We start from the raw sequence: 24,820 nt of genomic DNA, 5'->3' as shown, positions 1-24,820 counted from the left end.
GGCACATGATCGCCTAAAGCAGTGGCTCTCAACCTTCCTAATGCCATGACACTTTCATACAGTTCCTCATGCTGTGGTGACCCCAACCACACATTTATTTTCATTGGTAGTTCATCACTGTAAATTTGCTACTGTTATGAATCGGGCAACCCCTACGAAAGGGTTGTTCAACCCCCAAAGGGGTTGCCACCCACAAGTTGAGAACCACTGGCCTAGACTGAGAGCAAGACTGTGACTTCTTGGCCCAAGTCATTGAAAGGCCATCAGCTTCCACTGGTTGTTCAAGGTCAGTGAAAGTTGTTTTGTTGCACAATGATAGCTAGTTAGAAGGGTCACCATTTTAAAAAAATCACGTTGCCAGTACAATTGAACTGCATCAGTCTGCTATCGCATCTGCGTGTCAACTCAGGACTCCCTTTATGCCTCCCGCTGTCATCGCTCCGGAGCACTTACACACCAAAGGGCAGCTCACATTTTGTTTGAACTAAAGTACTTTTGTTTTGATTAAATTACAATATCATGATAAAGGGAAGAAACATGGACATTCTCAAGGATTTCTGCTGTTTGGATCAGCACTCCATGGGCGTGGAAGCAGCCAGCGGTCGGGTAAACCAATGGCACACCGCATGGAGCACATCTGCTCTGAAAGGCCCCCTTAAAGTCCCTTGGCAAGGAGGGGGAATCAACGACGATGCACTGAGGGGACGGAAACAAAACCTGTATGTATTGTGGAATGTAAAACGGAGGATCTGCCCTGGCAAACCTTCACCTAAGTCACAATGGGGAAGTGAAAAATGAATAATGGAGAGAAGAAAATTTAAATAAAGTCACTCTGAGGACGGAGGTGATGATTAAGATGACCCAGGCTGTGGTCCTTTTGATAACTGACACATAGACAAAAGATGAGCAAGAGGAATAAAAAATAAGAAGACAGGAAGAAAATTTGCATTCGAGTTGTGGTGTTGGCAAGGCACATTAACTCCCTGTGGTCTGTCAGAAGAATGAGCAAGTCAATGGCAGAAGAAATAAAGAGAGACCTATGCAACCAGAAAGCTCCTTAGAAGCAGCAGGTGGGAGGAAACGACATGCTCTGCTTGGACGGTGGCCTGAAATGCCCCAGTGTGGGAAAAAGGCAGATGACTCGTATCCCAAGGTTGTGGAGCCAGAAGCCTTTGAACTTTGGTTCAAAGTTCTTGTGCTGAAGGAATCCAGTAATTGGCAACCTAAGACTGCCATAGACTTGCTCTTTCCGTACTCTCTCTGTGCTTTATTGTGACAGAGTTGAGTCCAACAGGCATAGTTCGACCTTAGTAAGTGAGTGTTCTTGAAAGTTCTGTCCTAACCCCAACCCTCTTTGTTTGCACAGTGTCCTGTCACTTGAGTTTGTAATCTCTACAAATCAACAATCTACGTATTTTAGTCTAATAAGTTTCCCTGTGCATGTATACTTTCGTTTCCTAAGCATTGTTTTACATTCTACATCATTGACGAGGTCAAGGATCCTATGAACAGAATGATCAGTTTTCCAAAGAGGATGCTTTGTAACATCTCTCAATAAAATGACAATGATATCTCGCAAGTGGATGTGGAATCTGAATGGATTTTGAGCTTGCACTTCCTTGTGAGCCCTAATCTAGGAATAATTCGCTTTTGTGGGAGGTCCTCCTCCATACTTGTCCTCATGAAGACATCTCGGAAGATACAAAGATGTGGGTGCTGCAGCAAAGTGTGGTGGAGACATCAGGCGGTACCTAGCTGTCAGGAAGAATGGCATCTGGTGTTTCAAAAGTTTTCTTTAAAACAAGTTAGGTGACACCGCAGTCCACACAGAAGAAGCCTGTGTAATATGAGAATGGTAAATAGTGAAATGCAAGACAAGCAGAGGGCACAGTATATGAGCTCAATTTCTAAGCACCTATTTGCAGAAGCCAATGGATGGCAGTGAAATCCTGAATCCATGTCAAGGGCCTCCATATGGACGCAGTCTCCGGAGAAACCCCTCTACCCACTGATCATTGATGGGAACAGCATTGCTCTCACAGAGTGCATTCGAAAGTGGATTAAGGCTGATGTAGTTGGGTCAAAATTTAATGCCTTATCATTTGTCCCCCCTTTGATCCAGCTTAAATGTGCTCTCCTTTTCATTATTTTCTGTTTCCTTCTGTATTCAGGTTTTATTTTGTAATTTTTGTGGAGGGTGGTTGTGGTATGTTTTTCATTAGATGAAATCCAGGAGAGGTAAATCTATGGAGACAGTAACTGGATTGATAGTTTTTTAAGGTCATGGCAAGGGAGGTTGGGGGAAATGGGGAGCTATGGATTAGGGGCACAAAAATAAAGAAAAAAATGTTAATTGATTGTATGATGATTGAACAACTCTTATTTAATTTTTTTAACCATTGAAATGTGTAATATGAGAATTAAATGTCAATAAAAAAAATTTTTTTAAAGATACCCAAAAAAGTGATTAGGCTGGTTCATTTTGGACACCTGTCTCCAGAAATTGGTCTAGAAAGACCACGTTCTAGAATAGGACACCAGGTTTGGGAAGTTTGATGTAAATGAAGAAAACCCTTGAGGAGATGGACGGACAGTGATGGCAACAATGAGCGCATGCGTGTCAGAGATCACGGCGGTGGGACAGCGGCCACTCAATATTTTGTTCTGATATACATTATGTCACCGTGAGTCAGAGCTATGGCAAGTAACACTACCACTCTCCCGGGAGTCCTCTTTTCTATTTCAATGACGGCTTTCTCTTCATTTTACCTATGAAAGTGAATGTTTAAGTAAGTTATGGCATCTATGACTTTCCTCCATGAAGTTCATTTTATAAAGATGTGTTACAGAATATTTGGTATCTCAAGGGGGTTTTGGACTCACTAGGATGAGACTATTGAGGTAGGCGTTTTCTCCCCCTGATCCCTAAAAGGAGCTACCATTTGTGTTAGCTTCTACCTGGTTCTCTTGAGTTCTGAATGTGCTTTGTTCCCATGCCTTCAATACAGTTTGGTTTGGGGTCCACTCCTCTGGCCACTTCCCACTGCTGTCTGTTCTTTCAACCCAAAGACCCTTGATGAGGAAATCTAGGTTAGCTCTAACCTCTCCATGTGCTTCTTTTCCTTGGCCAAAAAAGAGGAAGACCAAAGAGATTAAGCATTACTGCATTTCATATAGCGACCCAACGTTGGCATTACCCCCAGTAGATGCACGATAAAGGTTTCTCCTTGAGTGAGATATAATCCTTTAAGGCTCTGTGAGATTTGTTTTGATTTCTCTTCATTCTTCGCTTTGGTCCTGCTAGCAGCCTTCTTCCCACTCATCCCAGTCTGGCATTCGGCTGCAGATGTGCCCTACTCCTTCTTTCCTTCGGAAGTTTGACTTTAACATGTGCATGCTGGGCATTTTTCTAACACGGCCTCTGATTTCTAAGGCAAAATCTCTGCCAATTGTGGTATCAGAAATTTTTGAAAGTCATTCATCCCTCAGGGCTTAAAAATCTGTTTGTAGAATTATACATTTTCCAATCTTCCTTGCTACAAGGTCAACAGTTTGACTATCTCATCTTCATGGCTTCAGGGCCCGGTGCTGTGGCTTCCATACATTTTAAATGGACAGGGTAGAATTGTCCCTGTGAGTTTCCAAGACTGTAACTATTTATGGGAGTAGAAAGCCCTGTCTTTCAACCCAATGGAGAGACTGGTAGTTTCCAACTGTGTACCTTGAGGTTCTCAGCCCAGAACATGACACCACCAGGGCTCCTGCACAGACACGAGGAAGTGTACACGAAGCAAGACTGTTGCCATGTGGAGACTGCCAACCAGCCCAGGATCAGAAGCTGTAAAAGATAAGAACCTTCCCCAGACCAGACCAACAAGAAAGCCTTCTTCTGGGAACTGTGGAGAAATAAACTTCTATTCCTTTAACTTCTATTCTATTCCTTTAAAAGGAGACCCGATAGTGTCGTGATTATAAGGGGGGCTGCTAAGGGCAAGGACAGCAGTTTGAAATCCTGAGGAGAAAGGCGGGGCTTGCTCCTCCTGTAAAGAGTTACAGTCTGGGGGAACTCACAGGGACCTGCTCCCCTGTAGGATCGCTGAGGGTTGCTGAATCCTCACTAATTCCATGACAGTACATTCGGGTTCACTGTTGATTAACAGCCTGCAAGCGTGAGATCTCTGTTGCAGCAGCCCCCCCCCGGACTGAGGCACACACTTTTTATACATTTCTTCCCACCTTTTTCCCCTTTCAGCCAAAGGCATGAGGGTTTTCTTATATGCCAACTGTCTTACTTAACTAATCCAAAGCTTTTCCTTGTGGGCCAGTTTCATGGTTGAGTTTCTTGTGAAAAAAACTAGCCCCCAAAGTGAAAATTAACAGTAATATCAGCAGACTGTCCTATCCAATTTGACTTAATACTTCAGAGAAAGAATAGAAATTTAGGGAAACAAATGTTTCCCTTAGAAAACATTTTCACACAAGAACAAAAGGGAGGAAAATGCAGAAACGGAAAACGATACTGGTAGTGTAAGACAATTCAGCACACCCAATGGAGCAGGGGCAGGATCTAGCAGGTGTGGCTGAGCCAGTCTCCACCCTCATCCAGGGGTATTCTCTCTAGTGCTCACGAATGGTGGGGCGCATAAAACATGGCCTTGTGCCCAACCCAAAGGGGCACCATGGAAGTTCCTTGGGCATTGGCACTGCGCTCAAGGCCGGAGGCTGGAAAACGGCTGCTCTGGTGTGACATTTGCAAAGCTCGAGGAAAGAGCTGTATTCAAAAGAACCCGTTACTAAGCACCCACTGCAGGCCGCCATATTTCTGCATGATACTTGGTGGAGTTTGGTTTGGGGTTTTTTTTTGGGGGGGGGCACCTCTATGAATTGTCTCTTGCTTCTCCCATGACAGTGGGTCAGCTCAACCCCTGGCGAACCAGTACACTTGTCCACTGCTACTGGACTCCAGCTACATGTTCTCCAAAGAACTCAGGGGACTTAGGTGACTCACCTTTGAGAAACTTAGGGGACTCACCTTTTGTGTTTGTGCCTCCTGGGATACTACCCCTCAGCCCCAGTGCCTTCTAGAGTCCTTTAGTGCCTTGAAGTTAGCCCCTTATATGGTTTTATTGTTCTTTATTTTGCCTCTCCCTCTTTAAAAAATCATAAAAGAAGGAGAACTGTTTGTATGGGATCTTTAAGTGCCATGATTTCTTCTCCATTTCACGAACTTTATTTTAATTAGGGGTGAAGACTATTTCAGCCCTCTGATGATATTCAATGGGGGATTATACTGACCTGGTTGCACGCGGAAACTTGCTACCAATGACCATCGATCCAATGACCTTTGACGTAGGCCTGCTCTGTGATCCGCAGCCCAACCTCAGACAAAGGGCAAGGAAAGAGTATCCTGTATGAAAGGTGATACCCGTCAAAAGGCACCTTTTAAATAGGCACCTAGCTGTAACTAGGTGGCTGTGCCTTCAATTCCAGAGATAGAATAGAAAGTGGCTCTTGGTTTCTGCTTCTTGTAACATATTGAGCTTTGGGCACTTTTCTCCATGTCATGTCTGTGACCCACTGGAATGTCCCCCTTAAAGGTATAATGTTACCATACAAAGAATGAAATAAGTGTTTCATAAAGGGGTTGTCTAGGAGCCCTGGGAATATAATGTTATGGGCATATAATTCACACCTCATACAATGCAAAGGTTCAATCATGTCCAGAAGGGTTGTACCATCATGACCACAAGCAGTCTTAGAACATTCTCTTTATTCTTGCCCTCATCATTATTGACTCCCCATTTCTCCCACCTCTCCTGCCACACCTCCAAGAAACCAGCAATAGAGTTACTGTCTCGATAGCTTTGCCTCTCCTGGATTTCATAAACAGGAAAACACAAAAAAACAAGCAACCCAACAAGAATAACAAATTAAAACAGATGAAAAACCCCGATCAAAAAGAAAGCAGAAAGCAGTCAAAATCAGAACATATTTAAATGGCAAATAAAGGAGATTGAATGACCGAGGGCTAAATTTGAGCCTAACTGCGTGTGTGACCATTCCCTTTCCAGAGCGTTCCTTGTGTTAGCACCCACAGCGCTGGTCCATGGGCAGAGGGCATCTACTCCGCTATATGGGTCACTAACAGTCTAATGCATTCATGGCCCTTATGAACAACAACAAAAGAGGTTTCTGAGCTCCCTTGGTGGGGCGCGTGGCTTATTGCTTGACTACCAACCTAAAGGTTGGCAATTTGAAGCGACTCAGCATCTTCATGAACGAAAGACCTGGTAGTCTGCTTCCTTAAAGATCACGACCAAGACAACACCATGGAGTAGTTCTACTCTCTGACACATGGTGACCATCAGGTGGAGCCAGCTCGATGGCAGATGGGTTCCCTTCTGTTAAAGAGCTCTCTGGGGTCAGATGTTCTGAAATTTGTACGCCTCGAAGACTTCCATTTTTCACAGATCTCAAAGCAAATTAACCTATTTCTCTACCTAAGAGAGAAGACAAAATGTTTCCATCTCTGCTGACACAGACTTCTGCATCTCTCTGGATGAATGATGAAGAGAAGAAACGATGGAGTATGAACTTCCTAAGGAAAGAGTTCCCAAAGAACCCCCAACATCACAAATCACAGGCTGCTTTGTTTTCTTATTCATGACCTTCATCTCCCTTGTACTCCATACAGCAGATGGAAATGTGTCATTCTGATGGACGGTGATCGTTTCCTTGCCATACATCAGCTAAAAGGAGATGTTTTATCGTGACAGATTTAAGGGGTGAGGGGCCTACATTTAAGAACTACTTTTGGAAAACTACTCTTGGTTAGACATGACACTTAAAAAAAATCCTCTTATCTTCTGCCCATTCCAGCCACTTCCTACATATTTTTAAAGGCCGCCTTATGGGTGTAGTTGTACTCACAGCATAGCACCCACCAATGATGGTGACCAGTGACAGGATTGTGGTTTTTCAGAAGACAACATGGCGCCTAAGCTGAGGCTGACAAGCTCTACCCTCATTTCCTTTGCAAGCAGGACTCACCTGCTTTGTGTTCAGGAGAGTTTGTCAGTGCTGTGTATGATTTCTCTTCTTGGAAACAACTTAGATCTGCATAAAGAAAGCAAACGCTAGCTCAGTTTACACGGATTGTGACTTTGGCCATCAGGGTCCCTAGAGAACCAGTGTAGTATGTACCTTTGGAATGTGAGCAGGGGATTCATGGGGCAGGAAATGCGGTATTGGTTCACTACTACCAATACTTCGTGCAGAGCCAGGAACTCATGCAATGTTTGGGACTCAAATAAGAATCGGTTGACTTAGTTCTGTAGGACAAGCAAGGACTCTAAAACCCATACAAAGTCATCTGCAAAAAGGTCCTGATAATGATAGGGGTGAGAGCCAAACTCAAAACTCACTGCCATCAAGTTGATTCCAACTCATGGTGACCCTATTGAACAGGGTAGAACCGCCCCTGTGGGTTTCCGGGACTGTTGACTGTTTACACAAACAGGAAGGTTCAGCTTTCTCTTGTGGAGTGGCTAGTGATTTTAAATGACAGAGCTTATACTTAGCAATGCCATGTGCTACCCACTCTACTACCAGGGCTCAAGGAGCCGATCAAGCCATGTTTCCCAATGTGAGCGACACCACTCCCTGGCGGTACTGGGGCAATGGAACAATCCAAGGGGGCTCAAAAGCAGACACCTACATTTTATCCTGGATTATAAGCTACAGTATGCAAGTGTTTCCTTGTCAGGGGGCAGAGTAGAGGGATTTGTTTGTTTGTGTGTGTGTTTGTTTCTGAAAAGAGGGCAGTAGGCCAAATGAGCTTGGGAACCTGTGCTGTAAAAGAAGTAAATGGATGAATGAATGAGTGAGTGAGTGAATAAGTGTTAGAGTGATTACATGCTTGCCACTAAACATGAAGCAGGCAGACAGCGATACAGCTAGAACCTAGTTGATAAAGTCCTTGGGAACAGGACCATGCCATCCATCCAACTGACCAGCATCCAGCGCAAAGTCAGTGTCCAATCAAGCTTGCGGAATGAACAAACAGAGGGATACATGGATGAGGCGGCTGCAAGCTGAACCTCTACCTCAGGCACAAACAACCACGGCTGTGCCTGTAATAAATCTTTTTTTAAAAAAATCAATGTAAATTAAGGCTATTTCCTCAGCAGAAAAAAATAACCTGACAAGTATAACTATGGTTGGGAACAGAAACCCTGGAGGCTAAATAGGAGACTGCACTTTGCTTGGCCAATCCTGCCTGCACAGAGGAAGCATGTGTAGCTTTGCTTATTGGGAAAGAGTTAGACAGTGTTGGCGGTCACTCTAATTCTAAGACTCACCACCTAAGCGAGGGGCATAAGCGCCAGCTATATAGAGAGGAGTCCATGAGCAAATCCAGATGTAGATCTAACAGGAATGAGCCACCTGAGTCATGCAAAGATGAAGCACTTGGCTAACTGAGAGCTAGGTGGTTTGAAACGACCAGTCACCTGAAAATTGTCGACAGCCTAGAAAACCCTAGATGGCAGTACTACTCCCTCACAAGGGTCCCCCAACATTCCCCGTTGACTCGATGGCACCCAACAAAAACTAGGGAGTAGGGGGGGTGTTTGCCAAGTAGGCTACCACAAGGAATCTTCTCAGCGGGTTGGTTGGAGTTCTCTTAAAGTTTTGTTCACAATGTTATGCATGGAATTATTTCCTCCCACACCCAAAATGCGTGTTGAAAATCCTACTTGTTCTGCAATCCCATTTGGGAATCCAGTTTTTTGTTATATTTTTAAAAGGCTATATTGATAGTTGGGAGTGTCTTAAGCATGCATGTTTTATATTAATCATTTTAATTTGGGGCTCTAACAAATATTATGAAAATACATCATTCAATTGTATTAAGCATACTTGTACATTTGTTGCCACCAACAATTTCGAAAACTTGAGCCCTTATTATCAACTCCTCTGTTTTCTCCTCCTTTCCCCTCACTTCCACCCTCATGAATCCTTAACCAATTACATATTATTGTTGTTTTTTCATGTCTTACACTGTCCATGGTCTCCCTTCACCCACATTTCTGTTATTCGTCACCCTGGGAGGGGGGTGCTATATACCCAACCTTGTGATGAGCTTCCCCTTTCTCCCCCTCCCCCCGCCCCCAGCAGTCACCACCACCCCCTCCCCTTGTGATATGGCTACTCCCACTACTGTTCCTGAGGGTTTTATCTGTCCTGAATTCCATGTGTTCAGAGCTCTTATCTGCACCAATGTGTGTACTCTGGTCTAGCCAGGTTTGTAAGGTAGAACTGGGTCATGATAGTGGTATGTGGGGGATGATTCAGGAACTAGAGGAATGATGGGTGTTTCCTCGGTGCTATACCGCACCCTGGTTGAATTGTAACCTTCATTGTAACCCTTCAGTGGGGGGATGTCCAATTGTCTACAGATGGGCTTTGGGCTTCCACTCCAACCCCTCTCATTCACATCGACAGAATTGTTTGTTCTGGATCTTTTTCTATCTGATACCTGATCCTGTCAACACCTCATGATCACACAGGCTGGTGTGCTTCTTCCATGTGGGCTTATTTGCTTCCCTGCTAAATGGCTACTTGTTTAACTTCAAGCCTTTAAGAACTCAGACACTATATATCTTTTGATAGCCAGGCACCATCCACTTTTTTTTCACCACAGTTGAAAGAAAATAGAGTAAAGAAGTAGAAAGCCAAAGCTATTTATAGAGGTATATATATATATATATATATATATATATATATATATATATATATATATATATATATATATAATGAAAGGGATAGAGGCCAATGTACATATATTTATATGTTAAGTATTAAGATAGCAGGTGGACTTTGGGCCTTTACTCAAGGCCTCCTTAAATACAAGAACACCTTGTTCTAATAACCTGGCACTCACTGCTACTCACCTTCCCGACACCATCACTGAAGGCAAAATGGGTGCATAAGCAAATGCGGTGAAGACATATCGTTTTGAGGTTTAGAAAGAGAAGCTTAGGCACAAAGACAAGAAAGCACTGATGCTTTGAGAGTGATTAGGGCAAAGAATGTACGGATGTGCTTTATACAATTGATGTATGTATATGTGTGGATTGTGATAAGAGTTGTATGAGCCCCTAATAAAATGTTAAAAAAATTATATTAAAAAAAAAGAAAGCACTGATGGGGGTGGGGGTGGGGATAGATGCCACATCACATGAAGATCAACAAGGAACTGAGCAGCTATAGAGGGGGCAGGGACCACAGAGCCAACAGAGAGGAAGCCTTCCCCTAGAGCAGCGGTTCTCAACCTGTGGGTCGAGACCCCGTTGGGAGTCAAATGACCCTTTCACAGGGGTCACCTGATTCATAACAGTAGCAAAATGACAGTGATGAAGTAGCAATGAAAATAATTGTATGGTTGGGGGTCACCACCACATGAGGAACTGTATTAAAAGGTCGCAGCATTAGGAAGGTTGAACCACTGCCTGAGAGCCATTGCCTTGAATTCATATTTTCAGCCTCCTAAATTGTGGAAAAGCAAATTTCTGTTCACTGAAGCCACTCGCTGTGGTATCTGTGTTACAGCAGCACTGTCACGCAGAGCGCACTGGGACGTGGGTCATTGCAGGTGCAGTTACAGTGAAACTCAACACCTTACCATCTGGTCTCCCTTTGGATCCATTTTAAATTTGTTCTAGTTTTTAATGTGTCTACTTTCTTTTCGATTGAGGTTTTTCTCTATTTTCCTTCTTTATTGTTTTGTTGTTTGGTTTTCTGTATATGAAATCTGGGATAGGTGAATCTGTAGAGACAGTAGCTGCATTAATGGTTTTATGGAGCAATGACTGACGAGCTGGGGGGGGAAATGGGGAGCAATTAACAATGAGTATAAGAAAGAATAAAATGTTCTAAAATTGTTTGTGGTGATGATTGCACAAGTATTTTTTTCTTTATTAATCTCTTTGCAGGGAGGTCGTACAGATATCATAACAATCCAGAATTCAATTAAGTTAAGCATAATTGTCCAGTTGCTGCCACCATCAGTTTCTAACCATTTTGTTTCTTCTTGAACTCCTTGATATCAGCTCCCTTTTCTCCCCTCTCCCCTTACTCCCCAGGAGCTATTGTTGTTTTTGTTATTATTATTATTGGGTGGGATATACAGTCATCTTTGCTATCAGCTCCCCCTGCCCCTTTTCCGTATCCTCAGGAAGTCATTACTTCCATGACTGTTTCTGAAGATTTATCTATCTTGACTTCCATGCACTGAATAATCATAATTATTCAAACAAACCTACACAGGTCTAACAAGATGAATGAGGTAAAACAAAAGCTATAACAGTAAGGGGAGGAAATATTAAAGAACTAGAGGATAGTTGTGTGGTTCATCAGTGCTATACCACACCCTGGATTTATCATCTCTTTTGTTTGGCCCTTCTGCAAGGGACTGTCCAATTGGGATTGTCTTACAGGTGGGTTTGGGTTCTCCACTTTGTGCATGCTCCTTCACATCCACTTGATTGCTTGCTTTTGAACTTCTGAGACCCATTCCTGTCAACACCTCATGATCACACAGGTTGGTGTGCTTCTTCCACATGGGTTTTGTTGTTTCCCTGCTAGATGGCTACTTGATTTAGCCTTTAAGACTTTATGCTTTATCTTTAAGTAGCCAGGCACCATCAGCTTTCTCACCACATTTGCTTATATACCCATTTTGTCTTCAGGGAGGAGGGTATCACACAGTGTCACATTATTAGAACAAACCTTTCTTGTACTGAGCTAAGATTTAAGTAGAGGCCCAAATCCCATCTGCTTCCGTGTTGTGTTTACATACAAGTATATATACCTATATAGACAAATACACCTATATTACAAATATACATATCTATGTTAATATATACATATGTATAGATTTTGCTTTCTTCTTCCTCTTTTTCTTTTTGTCTTTTCTCCTGCCCCACTATCATGTTTGCCTATCATTCAACTTTCAGTAATTCCTACTACATTTCAATTGATCAAACATGACCAGGGATGCTACTGCTTCCTCACCATCAGTTTTAGAACCCTTGCTATTCCCCGGTCCCTGTCGTTATTGGCTCAGCATTTACCCCTCCCTCTCCCCCACCCCTCCCATACCCCCTGGAACCATAGGTCCCATCACTGTCTCCTTGGGATTGCTTGTCCTGCCTATCTTGTGTCAATAAATGAGAGAGAGAGAGAGAGAGAGAGAGAGAGAGAGAGAGAGAGAGAGAGAGAGAGAGAGGTACCATACAAACAGTTCCAAGTGTAACTGGTATCCCATCTGAGAGTAGATGAATCTCTCGCTGTTAAAATGCGAGCAGGACTTGCTATATAATCCATCAGCCACAATCCCCCTTTCTTTCAGGGCTCCATATTCTGGGTCCCTCTTACATAACAGCACTTCTACCCAATTAGCCCTCAACATTCGTGTCTGGAGGGCTCAAATCCTACAAGGACCCATTGCTTTTCCTGCAGATAAGGATGGAGAGATCTGGTGCCCACTCCCGACCCTCACCACGTTACACCTCGAGGCATTCAATGTGGCCCCCATGTGAGTAAACCCCAACTGATTCAGAGGAGATGTTAGCCCTGCCCCATGAGTCTGAGGTCCATGATCAGGATTCCTCAGGGATCCCGTGGCTGTGCTTCCATTACGGCTCTGTTGCACTCCCCTCTTGGATTGCCCCGCTGTGGGTGGGTCAGACCAGCTGCCACTCTGAACTGTATATTCAGGGCTGTCCTCTGCAGCACTGTCAACTAGGGAGGGGACGTCATTCCCAGGTTAAGGTCAATGCTGCAGTCCTCTCTGTGAACAAGCTGCTCTGCGCAGGAACAGTGTCCTCAGGGATTGGCGCACTGGGATGAGATCTGCTCTCTCCCTTTCCTATGGAGACATAAACAATATTCTCCCCTAGGATAGATTAGTGCCCTGGCAACCTTAAACTGTCTCTCTTTTTTTTTAACACCTGACCCCTTGGGGGCCTTAAGGGCCTAAGAGAGGTGGGGGGGGGAGTGGAGGGAGATGTTCTTTAGCACAGGTGCTATATGCATCTTTTTTTCTCTAGTTGATGACATATGTATCATTAGGCTTTGTATGGTTTGTGCCAGAGTATCTGGTCTTCAGCCGGGAATTATGTGTTACGTGCATTTTTCCTTGTGCCAAGTCTGCTATTTGAACTTACCTCAGTGGACTCACGTTGCACTTGACCTTTATGCTTGGTTAAATTCTCTCAGCATAATATGCTCCAGGTCTTCCTACAAGTGAGTTGTTTCATCATTTCATCACTATATTTTAGGGATGCACAGCATTCCATTGTGTACATGCCAGAATGGTTTTTTAATCCATTCATCTATTGATGGAAATTTAGGCAGTTTCCAATTCTTTGAGATTGTGAACTGTGCAGCTATGAACATTGGAGAGCAGATATCTGGTCGTGGCCTGTTTCTTATTTCTTCTAGGTATATGCCCAGAAGTGGAATTGCTGGATCATAAGGTAATGTAATTTCCCTCTGTTTCAGGTATCACCAGATCACTTTAAACAGTGGCCGTACATATCTACAAGACCACCCACCAGTAGTAAATGAGAGTTCCTATCTCACCACACCTCCTCGGTGTTAGTCTGGGTAGACTAGAGAAACAAATCCATGGACACACAAATGTATATAACGGAGAGGTTTATATACAAAAGGAATTGAACATTGAGAAAACATCCCAACACAGTCCAGTCCAAGGCCATAAATCTGATATTAGCCCATATGTCCAACACCAATCTATAAAGTCCTCTTCAGACACATGAAACACATGCCATGAAGCCAAGTGCGGGACAATCACAAGCCAGTGGGTAGAAAGTCTTTGGGTCCAATGGCATTGTGAGCATCTCAGTGCTGGCAGGGACCTCTCTGTGGCTTCTCTGGCTTCCAAGGTCTGGTTGCATCCATGTGGCTTGTCTTCTGCAATGTCTCCCAGAGAGTAGCAGAGAGAGAAAGGTCTTCCGCCTCCAAGGAGGAAGTGCCAGGTTTCCCAGAATTCTCAGTATGAGGCCATGCCCACAGAAGTCTCATTGGCTATCTCCAGATTGACAGCCTAGACTCCACGCCTACACTCTTAATCCTTAAATTGACACCAGGTTAGGTGACTACCACACCCTCCAACATTTATTGCTTTCAGTTTTTTTATTAATTTGGGCTATTTTAAAAAATTATTATTATTCCATTTGTGGAGGTCCCTTTGGTTTCTTGTAATCATGTTTTATAGTTTTCCTTGTACAGATCTTATGGGGTTTCTTGGTTAAGTATATCCCTAGATATTACAAATTATGTTTGTCTACTGTGAAGAGTACTACCTTCTTGATCACTATTCTATAATCTCGTCAGTTGTATATAGCAATCTAATTGACTTCTGCTTGTTGATCTTGTCTCATGACACTACACCATATTCCTCTATCGCTTCCAGCACTCCTATTGTGGAGCCTTTGGGGTTCACAATATGTAGAATTATATAATCTGCAAATAATGAAAGTTTCGCTTCTTTTCTGAGACGAAAACCTCTGAGGTCCTTCCTTTGTCTTATATTATTAGCTAGGAATTGCAGGACGATGTTGGATAAAAGTGGGGACGCAGGGCATCCTTGTCCGGAGCCCTTTTTCAGTGGAAATGATTTTGTCTTTTTTCCATTGATTCTAACAATGGCTGTTGGTTTTTCACACATAGCATGTATTATATTGAGGTAATTTCCTTCCTGTCCTATCTTGTTGAGTGTCTTAATTAGGAATGGGTATTGGGTGTTGTCAAAAGCTTTTTCTATTAAACTGGCATTCCGTGATGCTCACCTTCACAACACAATCTCTGAAGACAAAGCGGGTGAATAAGCAAATGTGGCAAAGAAAGCTTATGGTGCCTGGCTATCAAGAGATACAGGTTTGAAGGTAAACAAGCGGCTATCTAGCTCAGAAGCAACAAATCCCATATGGAAGAAGCACACCAGCCTGTGCGATCATGAGGTGCTGAAGGGATCGGGTTATCAGGCATCATCAGATCAAAAAATCATATCATTGTGAATGAGGAGGAGTGTAGGGTGGATAACCAAAGTCCATCTGTAGGCAACAGTATATCCCCTTACAGAAGGGTCATAGGGAGGAGATGAGCCAGTCAGGGTGCAGTGTAGCAACAATGAAATTCCACTTTCCTCTTGTTCTTAAATGCTTCCTCCCAACCCACTTTCGTGATCCCAATTCTACCTTACAATTCTGGCTAGACCAGAGGATGTACACAGGTACAGATAGGAACTGGAAACACAGGGACTCCCGGGCAGATGATCCCTTCAGGACCAGTGGTGAGAGTGGAGATACCGTGAGGGTGAAGGGAAGGTAGGATGGAAACGGGAAATCAATTACAAATATCTACATAAAACATCCTCCATGGGGGATGGACAACAACAAAAAGTGGGTGAAGGGAGACATTGGACAGTGTAAGATATGACAAAATAATAATTTATAAATTATCAAGGGTTCATGAGGGCGGGGGGGAACGGGGAGGGAGGGAAAAATGAGGAGCTGATGCCAGGGGCTTAAGTGGAGAGCAAATGTTTTAAGAATGATGCGGGCAATGAATGTACAGATGTGATTTACATGATTGATGTATGTATGGATTGTGATAACAGTTGTATGAGCCCCTAATAAATGATTTTTAAATGCTTTTTCTGAATCTATTGATATTATCAGGTGCTTCTGATCCTTTTTGTGGTCAATGCAATGTATAATGCTGATGCCTTTTTGAATGTTGAGCCATTCCTGTATTCCTGGTACGAATCCTACTTGATCATGATGGATAATTTTTTTGATAACCTCTTGCATTCTTTCGGCCAAAGTTTTATTAAGGATTTTGCATCAGTGTTCCTTAGAGATACTGGCCTTTAGTACTCTATGTTTGTATACTCCTTGCCCACTTTTGGTACCAGTGTAATACTAGCTCCATAGAATGTGCTTGGGAGTTTGCTACCCTTTTCTGTGTTCTGGAACATCTTGTGTAGAATTGGTATAATCTCTTTCCTGAATGCTTGGTAAAATTCTCCTGTGAAGCCATCTGGGCTGGGGTTTTTTTTGAGTTGGTAGCTCCTTAATCACCTTCTGTATTTCTCCTTTTGTTATGGGTCTGCTCAGGTTTCTGACGTCTGTATGAGATAATCAAGAGAAGGTTTGTTTTTACAGGTATTTGTCCATGTCTTCCAAGTTGTTGTATTCATTGGAGAACAGTCTTGTATAACGCTGTGTAATTAATCTCTTCATTTAATTGGAGTCGGTCATGTTCCCCGTTTCATCCTTTACCTGACTAGCGATGTCTGCCCCTCCCTATCTGTTGTCGGGGTGTCGCCAACGGTCTGATTACTCTGTTAGTCCTTTGGAAGAACCAGATTTTTTTCAATGTTTTTTTGTTTGTTTATTTTCCCACTCATTAAAATCTCTGCCCTGATTTTTATAATTCATTTCCCTTGTTTGTTAGAAGGATTATTCTGTTGACTCTGTTCCAACTACTTAAGGTTTTGTGATGGTGTATTGACCGTGAGTCTCTCCTCCATATGTGCATTTTTTGCTATAAAGAATCCTCTGATAACTGCCTTTGCTGAATCCCATAGGTTTTAGTATGCTGTATCCTCATTAGTTTCTATTAGTTTCTAGAAATTTCCTGATTTCATCTCTAATTTTGGCTAATACCCAAGCCTTTTGAAGAAGTAAGTTATTCATTCTCCAAGTATTTGCCTTTTTTAAAAAAATCTTTCCTTTGTTGATTTCAAGCTTTACGGTGTAGTGGTCATAGAAGGAAGTCTGAGTGACCTCCGTGTTTGAATTTACTCAAGCTTGACCTGTGTCCCAGCATTTGGTCTATTTTTGAGAAGAATGTGAATTTTTTTGCTGTTGGGTAGAGAGCTCCGAATATATCTGTCAAGTCTAGTTGTTTGATTGTAGAATTTAGTTCTGTAGCCTCTTTGTTGAACTTCTTTCCCACTGATCTTTCTTGGAAAGCAGTGTTTTGAAGCCTCCTACTGATTGTTTGATCCTGTGATTTCTTTTTCAACTTTTGAAGGATTTGATTAACAAAGTTCATGGTTCTCTCCTTGGGTGCATGTATGCTTATTATGCACACTGGCTCTTGGTCTACCGATCCCTTAAGCACCAAATTGTGCCCATGCTTGTTCCTTGTTATGTCCTGAACCTTTGATATAGATTTTATCAGGGATTAGGATTGCGACTCCTGCTTTTATACAGTTCCCATTAGCTTGGTATACTTTTTGCTGGTCTTTGATCCTCAGTCTACTTTTGTCTGTGAGCTTGAGATGTGTCTCTTACAGACAACAGATTGTAGGTCTTATTTCCTAATCCAGTATGCTAACCTTGGTCTTTTAATGGGTGAATTCAGAGTTATTACCTCCATCTGTGGAGTCTTTGCTGTCATCTCATATCATTTGTGTTAGATAGTTTGCTACTTCCTTCCTTAGGAGTGTGCTGTGTTTGTGCAGGGGATTCATTCTTGATTTCTTTTCACCATCGGATCATTGATGTCTTGGGCATTGCTTTCAGTGCATTGACTTCTGGATGGTGTTACGCCATATGGTGGTCTCATGAGTGTGCTCTGTTGGTCTACTGTCCAAAATGTCTTGGAAAGGATTTTTGTAGTGCTGGTTTTCTCTGTTTGTTTGTTTTGATGAATTCTCAAGTTTTTTTCCTCGCTTGGGAAAACTCCTATGTCTCCATCTATTTTGATGGATAATTTGACAAGATGAGGATTTGGGGTTATTGTTAACTCCTTCAACTTTTGGGAGATGCTGCTCCACTTTTTCCTCTTCCTTAAGGTTTCTCCTGATAAGTCAGATTACCATTATAGGTGACTTAATTTTTTTTCTCTATCTGCTCTTAGGATTTTCTCCTTTTCCTCAAATTTGGATAATCTAACTACTCTATGCCGTGGTGTGTTCTTCTTGGGGTTCAGTCTCATTGGTGTCCTCTCTGTTTGCTGGGTGATTGTCTGATTCTCCTTCATTAAATTGGAAATGTTTTCTTCCAGGATGTCCCTCCCTATTTTGGCTGGAGATTTCTTTGTTACATCTTGTTGTAGTACCCCAATTATTTGAATGTTGTCCCACTTCAAGGCATCACTCATTGTTCTCAGGTTTTCCTCAACTTCTTTGATTATCTTGTTTGATTGCATTTCACGATTGTTGAATGCTGCTAGACTATCTTTAAGGTCGCAGATACTATTCTCCACTTATTCCATCCTGTTGGTGAGGTCTCTTGCCGTATTCTTTGATTCTCTTGCATCTTAACTCTTACATTTCCTTTTGATAGGTGGTCTCTGCCCTCTCTACTATTCATCTTTTTCCTGTATTGAATCCCACATATCACTTTAAGCAGAATTTTGAAGATTTCTTTTTGTGGAGGTTCAAAGTCTGCTTCTTCTATGTATGTCACTAGGTTCAGGTCCTCCTCAAATATTGCATTTTGTTTCTCTTGCTTTCCTGTCATAGTTGCTGATGTGGGTTCTTGTCTGTGTGTCATTTGGTTGGAGCTTGGCACTGTTCTCCCTGGAGTCCGGGAGCCCTGTGTTTTCTCTCCTGAGGGATAGTAAGAATGATTCTAAGGACAACCCGAAGCCTACTGTACTGTGGGATCACACTGAGTCTCTATCTTACTGAGGTTTACTTGTTCCTTAGGCAGCTGGAATTATGTATTTGGAGGGCATCTTGGGTGGCCCTCTAATTCAGTGTGGGCGAGGCTCGCATGGCCCTGTGATGCTTGGGGCCTGCAGGGTGCTACGGTGCCTGGGGTTTGTGGGGCATGGGTGGCACAGGCTGGGGTGGCCAGGCCACCAGGTCACAAGTCCTTGCATCTCTGCAGTGCATACAGGGGGTCAGGGAGGATGTACACTTCATGGGAGGTCAGCCCACAACCTGAAGCAAATCCCAGGGATGATGTGAAACCTAATTGCATGTCCTGGACCCCAACTTGGCCTCTCATTCTTCAAGCCAGCAATCACTACAGAGCTCCCAATGTGGTTCTCCCTCTTCCCAGAAATCACACAATTCTTAACATGATCGAATTATTGAATTGTATAATATATTAATTATGTGACCACAAAGGTAGTAATTGATAAATAAATAAGCAGATTTTTATTCTTAAAGATAGAAAGAAACTATGGCAACAGGACATTCCAACGAATGCATAAGTAATTTTCACCAGGAAAAATAAAATGGGCCCACAGGTATGATAAGAAAGAGTTCCACCTGGCCCTACTATGAGACATGATGCCCCTCAGTGACTAAGGGCGATACAGGGGACAGCACCAGAGACACAGTGTGGGAATTGCACCTGACCTGATCCCACCACACCGAGGCAAATCACTGGGGGAGTGCAGCGGAACAGCAAGGGAATGGAGTGGCAAGGTCCCAGGGAATGCTGAAAGTGGACTTTGGGGCCAGGGCGTGGTGCCCCAACAGACTGGACTGGAAAACGCTCCTAAGGGCCAGCAAACGATCCCTGAACTAACTACAAGCTTTTCTCTTGTGAACTGTTTTGTTCTGTTCTTTGTCAGTGGTTTGTTTTTGTTGTTTTGTTGTCTGGTTATATACTGTTGCTTTGTTTTCCTCTGTCTTGTTTTCGTGCATGTTAGTGACTCCACAGGTCTGTCTGAATAGGACAGGCTGGATGAACTATCTGGAGGAAAAACAACGGGACAGACAGTTCCGGGGGGACTTGGGGTGGGGGGGTAGGGGGGGTAAGGAAGTGGTGTTAACAAACCCAGGGACAAGGGAAAAACATGGGACCCCAAATGGTAGAGAAGGGGGAGTGGCAGGCATGGTGGGAAATGATCAAGGGTAAGGTTGCTTAGAGAAGAGGTATACTCTAGCCCAGGTGGCGATGAAGCATGGTAGTAGGGCAGGAGGAAAGTCAAGGGAGATGGAGGAAAGAGCTAGGAGTCAAAGGGCATTCATGGAGGTCTATACAAAGACATGTACATGCAAATATATATAGGAATATGGGGAAATAGATCTATGTGTCTATATTTATAGGTCAAGTATTAAGGTGGCGGAAGGACCTTGGGCCTCTACTCAAACATTCCCTCAATGCACGAATACCTTCTTTTATTAAATTGGAACTCTATGATGCTCACTCTCCCGACACAACGGCTGGAGTCAAAGTGGGTGAACAAGTAAATGTGGTGAAGAAAGCTGATGGTGCCCGGCTATCAAAAGAGATAGTGACTGGGGTCTTAAAGGCTTGAAGATAAACAAGCGGCCATCTAGCTCAGAAGCAACAAAGTCCACATGGAAGAACACACCAGCCTGTGTGATCGAGTGGTCCCAAAGGGATCAGTTACCAGGCATCAAAGAACAAAAAATCATATCATTGACTGCACACCTCCATGATAGGATCGCTGAAGACAAATGGGTGCATAAGCAAATGTGGTGAAGAAAGCTGATGGTGCCCGGCTATCAAAAGAGATAGTGTCTGGGGTCTTAAAGGCTTGAAGGTGAACAAGCGGCCATCTAGTTCAGAAGCAAAAAGCCCACATGGAAAAAGCACACCGGCCAGTGCGATCATGAGGTGCCAAGGGACCAGGTATAAGGCATCATGCAAAAAAAAAAACAACGATATAAGTGTGTGTATATATGTGTATATGTATATGTATATATATATACCATATTAAATGAAGGGGGAAGTGCAGAGTGGAGACCCAAGGCCCAAGTGTCGGCCAATGGAGATCCCCTCATAGAGGGGTTTAGGAGAGGAGATGGGTTAATTAGGGTGCGAGGTAGTACCGATGAAGAACACAGCTTTCCCCCAGATCCTGGATGCTTCCTCCCCCCAACTACCATGATCCGAATTCTACCTTGCAGGACTGGACAGGGCAGAGGCTGTACACTGGTACATATGAGGGCTGGAGGTACAGGGAATCCAGGGTGGATGATACCTTCAGGACCAAGGGTGTGAGGGGCGATGCTGGGAGAGTGGAGGGTGAGTGGGTTGGAAGGGGGGAACTGATTACAAGGATCCACATGTGACCTCTTCCCTGGGAGAGGGACAGCAGAGAAGGGGGGAGGGGAGACTCCGGATAGGGCAAGATATGACAAAATAACGAGGTATAAATTACCAAGGGCACATGAGGGAGGGGGGAAAGGGGAGGGAGGGGGAAAAAAAAAGAGGACCTGATGCAAGGGGCTTAAGTGGAGAGCAAATGCTTTGAGAATGATTGGGGCAGGGAATGTATGGATGTGCTTTATACAATTGATGTATGTATATGTATGGATGGTGATAAGAGTTGTATGGGTCCCTAATAAAATGTAAAAAAAGAAAAGAGGAGAAAAAAATGGTTAGGGCAGGGACTGTACAGATGTGCTCTATACAATTGATGTATGTATATGTATGAACTGTGATAAGAATTGTATGAGCCCCTAATAAATTGTTAAAATTTTAAAAAGATTAAAAAAAAAAGAAAATGATTAGGGCAAAGAATGTACAGATGTGTTTTATACAATTGATGTATGTATATGTATGGATTGTGATAAGATTTGTATGAGTCCCTAATAAAATGTTTTTTAATAAAAAAAAAGAAAGAGTTCCACGGTGTGGCTAAGCCTGAGTCAAAAATTAAAAGTCAAAACCAGGAAGATGGAGAAGTCGGGCATCAAATTGGTAAAGCCAGAGGTCAGCTTCAGCTAATTTTTGGATGTCAGTTTTGAAGACTTAAAAAAAAATTATTTCTGTTGTTGTATAAACAAAATATGGACTATTTGCCAGCTTCTCTTTGCTCATGTTTGCAATTCAATAAAACTAATTGCATTAATCATGACCCAATAATTCCACTCTTAGGTATAGACCCAAGAGACCAGAAAGAAGCAACACAGTTACATCTACACCATGTTTATTGCAACATTATTCACAATACTCAAAAATTGGAAACATCCCAAATGTTCATCAATAAATGAACACGTAAACAGAACATGGTACACAGACACTACTGAATCTTACTGTGCTATAAACAGACATGAAGCTACGGGCATGTCAGTTTTGAGGTGCCAGATGGATATCCAGAAAAAGATGTTAGGCAATGAGACAGAAGAACAACTCTGAGATCCCCACAGGGTGAGAGTCTGAGCTATTTTGATGGTAATAGGAGACAGGCTAACAAATGAAGCTAAGCCAAGAGTGGAGAGAGGAGAACGAATACATACCTGAGAGGTGGGAGAGTAGCTAAGGAGCAATAATAGGAGAGTTAGAGAGGAAGGAGGGAAGGAAGGGTACATAATGCTCAAAAGCCTTGAAAGAAAGGAGCTGTGAGAAGATGGCTGAATCAACAACAGTGGATTTGGCAGAGCTTTGAGAGGGCAAGGACTAAGGAAAACTAATTAGGAGATAACCAGTAACCTTTGAGCAATTGAGTGTCAGTTAAGCTGAGCGAGAGATACCAAAACACAAGGGTTAAGGGTAAGCCGTTATTGAGGCAGAAGGTTCTAAATCTCCTTTACATATTAATATATTATTTTAATAGCATGTTATTATCTATCTTGTAAGATTCAGTTGAAATGCTATTGCCCTGTTAAATTCTTGCTAATCTTCCAACCAGAAACATATTCCTACCCTTTGCTAATCTCCCAAGGAGGAAGCAATTTCCACTCCTCTGCACTCTCCTAATACTTTGCAGAACACCTCGAAGCTTTCCTTTTGTAGTATAATTGCCTCACTTGGGGTCCCCTGCTTCTCCAATGCTACAAGAATAAGTTGTTCAAGAAATACTTGTAGAATAAACTAAGAAAGACCTGTTTATTTACAGGTTTCTCTCCTGGGTGTGATGTGGCTCTGTATAAGATTACACAAAACCCACTGGAGAGATTAACAGAAGGTCAAGGGCATTGATTTTTTTAAAATGTTAATTATGAAATAGAATGCAGCTACAGAAAAAGTAAAGAGATAGATTTATGAATTATTATACAGCCATGACTTTGAAAGCATGAACCTGGTCAATAGAATTTTCCAGACACTCCAGGAGCCCTGTGGGTGGCCATCCCATTCCCAATTGCAGCACCCCCACTCTCTCAGGAATAACCACTATCTTCACGTTCATAAAAGTCACTCCTGAGTCATCCTTTATAATGAAACCTTATCCCCCAAACCAGTCAAACCAGAGGGAGTTGGAACTCGACAGGACTACCTGATATTCTTGGTTCTCACAAGTTTTCCATCTTTGACTTTCCACCTTTTTAGTGGAAAATACTGGTGGTGATTGTCTTCAATGACAAGTTGCTGCCTTATGCAAATCCCGGCATTTTCAGGGTTTCTTGTATAGATCCATAAACACTTTCATGGTGCCGGTAGTTTTCAATGTCTTTGATGAAGAAGCCAAGCTCTTTTGTCTGTCAATTTTCCCATGATCTGGATTTTGCTGACTGCATATGTCTCTATGGATCTGAGATTGACCATTTGTTTTAATTTGGGGTGAGACTATTATGGTGTTGTGTTCTTTTGCCAGAGTCCTCTGATGGATAGTTGCTTTTTTTGTGATGCCAACAGCTAGTGATATGTGATGTTTAGATCTATTAATTAATGAATTAGCGTTACAAATAGTAATGTTCTCATTCAGTTGTTACATCTTCAATTCTTAGTTGGAATATTTCTCAACAGGGAATTACCATTATAAGATATTTGGAAAATTAATTCCTTTCCTATTACTTATTGGTTTTTAGACTAATGAATATTATCCTCCAAGCATAACATTTTATTGGAGCTTGTACAATTCTTATCACAATCCATCCACCCTTCCATTGTGTCAAACACATTTGTATATTTGTTGCCATCATCATTTTCAAAACATTTTCTTTTTATTTGAGCCTTTGGTATCAGCTTATCATTTTTACCCTCTCCTTCCTCCACCCTCCCTCCCTCATGAACCCCTGATAATTTGTAAATATTATTTTTTTATTTCTAAGCAAAGCATTTTAAAAAACCCTGCAACTCATGGTTTTGAACAAATTTATTGGGTTTCAGTCTATTGCAATTATTATCTTTATTGAACATATATTGCTTGATATTGGGCTAGTGGAAAACTCTTCAAGCTAAATCCTGTATCCTTTTAACATGAATCCAAGAGTTTTCTTTTCTTATTAAACGGAGACAGCAAAGTATTCTGTCTGAATCTAGAATCATCTACTTTTCCAAAAAGCTTTGGTGTCTTTGAGTGGGAAGTACAATTTCAAGATCACAGTCTATGTGCAGGGAATGTTCATAACTAATTCAGTTAGTTGTTATTGCTAAGTATTTTTAGTGAATGTGAGTGTGAAGTCCTAAGATACATGATGATTCTAATTCTAACTTGATGCCACAGGGTTTTTACTTGATCTATGTTCCCTGATGTGTATATCTCCTTTCTTCCACACCCCAAATCCTGATTTTTGGGAACACGAGGGGTGACGGAAGTAGACTATCACATCATTGCACATGAATTTTATCTCACATGAAAAAAAACTCAGTCAAATATACCATCATTATACTGTGTGAATAGTGTTTAAAATTATGTTCTCCTATTATCACGACAGTTCTATATCCACATTTTGAGAGCACACTGACTCTCCTATGAAGTTAGCCCAAAAGTATCACTATCAGGATTCCAGCTCCTACCACAAGACTTAAACATTTTCATGAAAAATTAGAAATGAACAATAATGTAATTTTTCCATTACATTTTGGAAACCTCTCATATAGGCATGTGTTTGTTATCAGAGAAGTGT

General features: G+C 42.3%; 1 pseudogene; it reads left to right on the top strand.

Annotated features, from left to right (window-relative positions):
• Window positions 1–537: 537 nt before the first annotated feature.
• The window catches only part of LOC142459555 (glycogen synthase kinase-3 alpha pseudogene), a 108,716-nt pseudogene continuing 84,433 nt past the window's right edge, over window positions 538–24,820 (top strand).

This window comes from Tenrec ecaudatus, chromosome 1 (genome assembly GCF_050624435.1).
Source record: "Tenrec ecaudatus isolate mTenEca1 chromosome 1, mTenEca1.hap1, whole genome shotgun sequence".
In the NCBI taxonomy this organism is placed as follows: domain Eukaryota; kingdom Metazoa; phylum Chordata; class Mammalia; order Afrosoricida; family Tenrecidae; genus Tenrec; species Tenrec ecaudatus.
This window is presented reverse-complemented; position numbering and strand designations above follow the sequence as displayed.